Here is a 6,875-nt window from a genome sequence, read left to right as displayed (position 1 = left end):
CTTTCTTGAGCGGCTTACTTGCTCCTAAAATTGCTCATAGTAATCTATTGATCCTGAACTTGCTTAAAGTATACGCATATAAACTTGTTCAAAATCTTATTGTACTCTTCCACATGGACTGTAGGGGTCAACATGTCATTTTCAATAAGTTTAGGTGGTAAATAGGACATTTTAAAGTATAGAAGACGGTTGACTTTTTTTAGACAAGTATATGGGACAAACATATATTAGGAAAAAAGAAGAAGAGAAATTCATAAAATTGGCCCAATGAAGAGGTCTATTTACATTTTTAAACTCATTTAGATATATACTACCAAATTAGAGTTTTCCACTATATTTTTTCAAAAATATCCTCTTATATCTCTCATCTTCTTCCGTGACATGCACTTTCTGAAGCATTATCGCACAATTAGCATATAATTGAACCACAAGGATTATCGCAACAATCTAGTAAACAATTTAAATTGAAGAACAGTAAACAACACTTTAAAAGAACCATGTTTCAATCTTTTCTGCATTCATTAGAAACCTCTTCAATGTAAATTAAAAAAATAACTAAGTTCAACAAAGAAAACATAAACTAATAGAATCGAAATTTGATTTTCACAAAATCTCAACGAAGAAGACAATAAAAAGAATTGTAAAACACTAATTAGAACCAAAATGATTTGCATTTTATAATTTTGATTTCGCATTTTATAATTTGTGAAACTATATTTGATTTTTTAGTTCGTAGTTTGAGCATTACTGCTTTTAACTTTAATGCTGTAAGTTAACACTTTTCAATCAAAGTTTTCACCATGACATGTTGGCGCCCTAAACTTATATGGTGTCTCATTAACCCCTTAACTTGTTTAAAATAACCTATTTGCCTCCTGAATTTGGTTAAAATAACATGTTGCCCCCTAAACTTACATGGTGACTCGTTAGCCCCCTCAATTTGCTTAAAATAACCTATTAGCCTCCTGAATTTGTTTAAAATAATCTGTTGACCCCATGAACTTACTTACAGTGATTCATTTGCCTCCTAAATTTGTTTAAAGTGACATTCATTGTATTTTGTTTAAATCCGTAAAAAAATTCAAAACTTACAATATAAAGACATACTTTGTGATTTTAAGTCATTAAAACAAATTAACTTTTTATTTTGATATTTTTATGGCGTTTTTATAGATTTAAGAACTTAATCATTACACTTTAAACAAGTTTAAGGGACTAATGAGATATCAGGTAAGTTTCAGATGACCAATCAAGCTTTTTGGATAAGTGTAGGGGACAACTGATATATTAAGCTTATTAAAAAAAAAAAACCTATACAAATATGGACTCCTATTAATATCATAAATTAATAATTACATAAATTGACACAAACATAACTAATTATAAAATAATTTCTTCTTTATATAGTATATTGTATCGTATCATATATTGGATGTTTTTAATCAAAATAGAGTGAATAATTTTTTTTTTATATAATGAATAATATAATAAGAAACAAATCAATTTTTTGAAACAATTGTTTTTTAAAGGGATAACGTGTGTAAGGTAATCTGTTACCTATGAATATATTATTGTTTATTCTTTTTTTTTTTTAAGGAAAATTATCATAGATTACACAACAATTGAATCCTTACACAGAGTGCCGTACATGAATCGGAACGTCACCTAGGGTGATTATTGTAGAAGGGAGATCTTGTGCCCACTTCGCTAGATAGTGTGCCACACTATTCCCATCCCGACCGATAAAAGTAAAAGTGCAGGCCGTAAAAAAGGAAGCTAGATCCAAGACATCCAAATATAAAAAGTGTAATAAGGAGAGCGAGATCGTTTCGCCTGATAATGTTGTAAGCACTGCTTTAGTATATGATTCCACGTTAATGTGCAAGAAGTGTCTGTCCCGTGCTAATCTCAAGCTTTCTAATATCGCGACTAGCTCTGCGACTTCAGCTTAAATACACGGTGGTGCAAGGATTCCAGCCAATAGAACTTGTCCAAGCGCATCACGTGCAATCACCCCGATACTTACGGAAAGGCCATTATCTGCCCATACAACGTCACAATTAATTTTTATGACACCTTCGGGAGGAGGACGCCAGACCTTGTAAGCATCAAGAGAGGATCGTGGTGAGGCGAGGACTGGGGTGCGTCTGCGTTTGTCCATTCGTTGAGGAAGCCCCGAGCTTTGGTTATCACAGTATCAGCGTTGAGGAATTCTCCTTCATGCAACATTAAATTTCACCGGAACCATATCCACCATAGAACTATCAATCCTCATCTGCTACCCTTGACGCCTGATAATTCCCAGCAAGTTGTGAGCCAGTTTCTACAGTCAGTTGCTTGGATACGGTCCCAGCGGAAAGGAAGAGCAGCAAAAATCCATATATCTCTGACTGCTGGACATGTTAAGAAAACATGGTTCTGATCCTCCACATCGTTCTGGCATATCGGGCAGCTTGGTTCAGTGGGGATTCCTCATCTGCGTAGCGTCGCTGCGCACGGTAGAGCTTCAGTGAGGAACTTCCATGCAAAATGCTTTACTTTTTATGGAGCTGCAATTTCCCAAACTTTCTACCACCAATCACGAATCTGAGATGTTGAGGTCGATTGGGACTCCGGCTCCCGTCGTCGTTTTTCAATTTGACGGTAGCATGAGCAGATAGTAAATTGACCATGAGGGGTTAGACCCCAGTAGCTGTCATCTGCGCGTCTATGCGGGCTAATTCGTATCTTCTCAATCTCCATTCGATCTGACACAGTAAAAAGAGAATTAAGCAAGGAATAATTCCAGTCCGTACCTTCGTTGTAAAGCAGTTCATGCACAAGTTCAAGCCTTGTCTATGTGTCTGTGTGAGGCTAATTAACGGTTTTCTGGCATTGAGAGAGGGAACCCATTAATCCTTCCAAATTCTGATATTTTGCCCATTTCCCACTCGCCACTCCATTCCATCCCGAACTGTCTTCCGAGCCTTACAGATGCTACACCAAAAATAACTGGGGTTCGAGCAGGGCCTTTCCTCTAGCGAGTATGTATTAGGGTAGTATTTGGCTTTTAAGATTTTGGAGCATAGGGAGTCAGAGTTCTTGACAAAGCGCCATAGCTGCTTGGCAATGAGAGCTATGTTAAAAGAGTTTAACCACTTGAAGCCTATTCCTCCGCTTTCCTTCGACTTGCACATGACATCCTATGCTAACCAGTAGATTGGCCTTTTGGAGTCCGTTCCGCCCCACCAGTAGCGGCTAATCATACCTTGAATTTCCTGGCACAAGCTATCCGGTAAAAGGAAGCATGACATTACATACGTAGGGATTTATTGAACAACAGCCTTGATCAGAATCTCCTTACCTCCTGCAGATAAATATTTCTCCTCCCAGCCCTTTAGCTTTCTCTAAATTCGTTCTTTGACACTGGAAAAAAAAACTGATTTCTTGATATGCCCAATGATCGTAGGTAGTCCGAGGTATTTGGGGAGAGCGCCAGTAACTCTAACACCTAACGCAACTTAAATTGTGTCACGCCTTCAATTTGGTACACCTTGACTGAAAATGATCTCAGACTTATCATAGTTGATGACTTGACCCGAGTGCAATTCATATAGCGCCAGGATACTGCTCAATCTTGTAATTTCAGTTATTTAGGCTCTCCTAAAAATAAGGGAGTCGTCAACAAAAAAACAAATGGGATAGGCTTGGGCTATTCCAGGTGACTTTAATTCCATGCAAATCCCCTATAGTTTCAGCTTTTCTAATATTAGTAGATAAAGCTTCAGCACAAATGAGGAACAAGTAAGGTGAAATTGGATCCCCTTGCCGAAGGCCTCTCGCCGGTTGTAATTGTCCCGTAGGCTGCTATTAATGAGAAAAGGCATTGAGACAGTAGAGACACACATTATTATAAGCCGAATAAAAGGAGGAGGGAAATTCATATGACTCAGTACCTGGTCAAGGAAAGACCATTTGACCCGATCATAGGCTTTGCTCATGTCCAGCTTCAGTGTAAAATTGCCCCTATTACCTTTGATTCTAGTTTTCATACTGTGGAAAGCTTCAAAGGCCAATATTGCGTTGTCATTTATTAGGCGTCCCGGTACAAATGTTGATTGAGTGTCTGCGATGATACTGGGGAGAACCTTCTTTAACCGATTTGCAATTACCTTAGAAATTATCTTGTAGAGGATATTACATAAGGCAATAGGTCTTAGCTCCTTCATTGTGGTCGGGTTTTTAACTTTTGGTATCGGTGTAATGAAGGTATGATTCAGCTCATGCGGCATACTACACCTGTTTAGACATTCCATAACCGGATTAGTCACTTCGGCTCCTACAGTTAGCCAACACAATTGATAAAATAACGGGGGCATCTCGTCAGGGCCGGGTGCCTTCGTCGGATGCATTTGATGAAGGGCGTGCTCAATTTCAGCTCTTTGGAAAGGCACAACAAGGCTCATCTTCTGGCTTTCAGTAAGCTAGGTGTCAATTTCCTATATGTAGGAGTATCCAGATAGAAGATTAGTACTAGTGAACAGATCGGAGAAGTAATCTATCACTACAACGCCAATCTCATCATTTCCCTCTTTCCAGTACCCAGCACTATCTTTTATGCGTTTGAGGCTATTCGTTGGTCATCGAGCTGAACATTTTACGTGGAAGTATCCCGTATTTCTATCTCCAGATTTCAACCAATCCGTTTTAGCCCGTTGTTGCCATTTTATTTCATCCCACCTTTGCAGTTCTGTAATTTCTCCATTCAGGCATGCTTCCTCTGCTATGTGTACCAGATTAGCTGTCAGTTGCAACCTGTTAAGTTCTTTCGTCAGCTGCTGCACATCCCCTCGTGAGGAATGGAAGTATTTCTTGCTCCATTTGCTTAACCCATCAGCCACAGTTTTAATTTTGTTGTGCGCAGATATGCCAGGCCACTGAGTTCGCCAAAGTTTATCTACCTTGTTCATGAACGAGTTGTCCTGCAACCTTCGAATCTGAAATTTTTTATTATGTTTCCTCCCTAAAGTTGCATCCTTGAGTAACGGGTTGTGATCAGAAGAGATATTATTGTTTATTCTAAATTCCATATAAATAGTGCAAATGTATTATTTTAATGTTTAGTCTAAATTTAGAAAAACAAAAAGTGAATCATAGAAAATGTTATCTTTATAAATTGTAAAATAACTCCCACGAGCCTCCAAAATGCACCTTCGCATTATACTTTTACTTTTTACTTTTAGTGTGAGAAGTGAGGTATACAAATTTGCAGAAAAACATATCAAACCCATAACAATTAAGATATTCATAAATTGGAAGAATTAGTAGAAATTTCTTTTGATAGTTGTTTGCCATGAATTTGTTTTGGTAATTCTCCCTCCAAAAAAGAATCACTCAGTTGGATTTTTTTGGTTGTCTTGTACGTCTACATGTTTGCTATCACTAATATATAGGACATGTATGTGTGAGTCCTTATCTCCAAAAACAGGTCTCTTCGTGACATAAAGAAGGGTAAATTTCATCAATGGTGTACAATCTTTGCCTCATTTCACACTTTGGTATACAACCTTCAATTTGTCTCACTAATATGTACGAATTTATGGGCGACCTCCCACTATGGTGTACAATAGGTAAAAATGATCGGTCAATGCATAGTCAACGTGCCACCTCAGCAGTTTGACTGGACAAAAAGTCAAAAATTGATAAATTACTTACATACCCTTGATTCCTTGTCTCTCTATTCCTTCTCTCTCCAGTAATACTATTGCCAGAAGCCCAATTTATAAAGATCAATGGCAGAAATAGGTTGAGTTTGAGTAAGTTCCTTCTCTCTCTAGTATTATTTTGAACCATCAATCTCTGTTCTTTACAATGAATGTATTATTTCTTTTGGTGTCATTAACAGAATGTTTTCAATTTCTTCTTCGATTTAATATTCCACTTTTTTACTTTCTTTGGGAAAGCCTCGACTCTCTTTCATTCGAATTAAGATTCAATTCTTCACCGTCCAGTACTCGAGCAACTATAAATTCAATGGGTACATTGTCGATCTCGATTTTTCTTCACAGTTCGAAGTCGCGAGCCCGCCGCTAAGAGATTGTTGAAGAGCATAGACCTCTCTTCCACCTTAGAGAAAAAATGGATACATGCAAAATAAAAAGGTGCATTAATCGTACAAAGTAGATTCAAAATCATCTGCTTCAAGGTAGTCATCCTTAAATTTGAGCTTCAAATCCTGAATCTCTAGGCCTTCAGCTGCTCGAGCTCGCCATAGGAAAGAACTTATTGTACAGAGCGAATTGTAAGGCTTTGGAGGAAAAATTTCAATCTTTTTTATTCTCTTGCAATTTGAAGAACAATTCCCACAATACTGTGCACATCATAGTTGTACACCTTGAAATTTTTTTAAACGTCCACTGAAAGTCACAATACTGATTTCGCACAATCCATGGCTGGAAATCTAGTGAGAGAGAGAAGAAACTGCTAGTGTGAAGAGGAGAAGAAGTGAAAAAATTGGGGGTTTTAGTAAAGAACGAAAGGAAGGAGATTCGGATTTAGGTTTTGGTTTTTGTAATTTAGTTTTGAGACTAAGATTTAGCATTTAGGGCATCTGAGAAAAATGGAAGAAAAAGAAAAGGGGAAAGGCAAATTCGATCCTTGGGAGAGGAAGGAAGCATATCATATTTTAACTTAAAAATGATTAAATGTATATGTGGCATGATTAACTTGCTATAGCAGGTCATATACACCATAGTGAGAGGTCACCCCTAACTTCGTATATATTAGTGAGACAAATTGAAGGTTGTACACCAAAGTGTGTGAAATGGAGCAAAGGTTGTACACCATTGATGAAATTTACACACATAAAGAAAAAAGGAACTTGTCATTGTGTTACT

This window comes from Euphorbia lathyris, chromosome 8, assembly GCF_963576675.1.
Source record: "Euphorbia lathyris chromosome 8, ddEupLath1.1, whole genome shotgun sequence".
NCBI classification, from domain to species: Eukaryota; Viridiplantae; Streptophyta; class Magnoliopsida; order Malpighiales; family Euphorbiaceae; genus Euphorbia; species Euphorbia lathyris.
Note: the sequence above shows the minus strand (reverse complement) of the source record.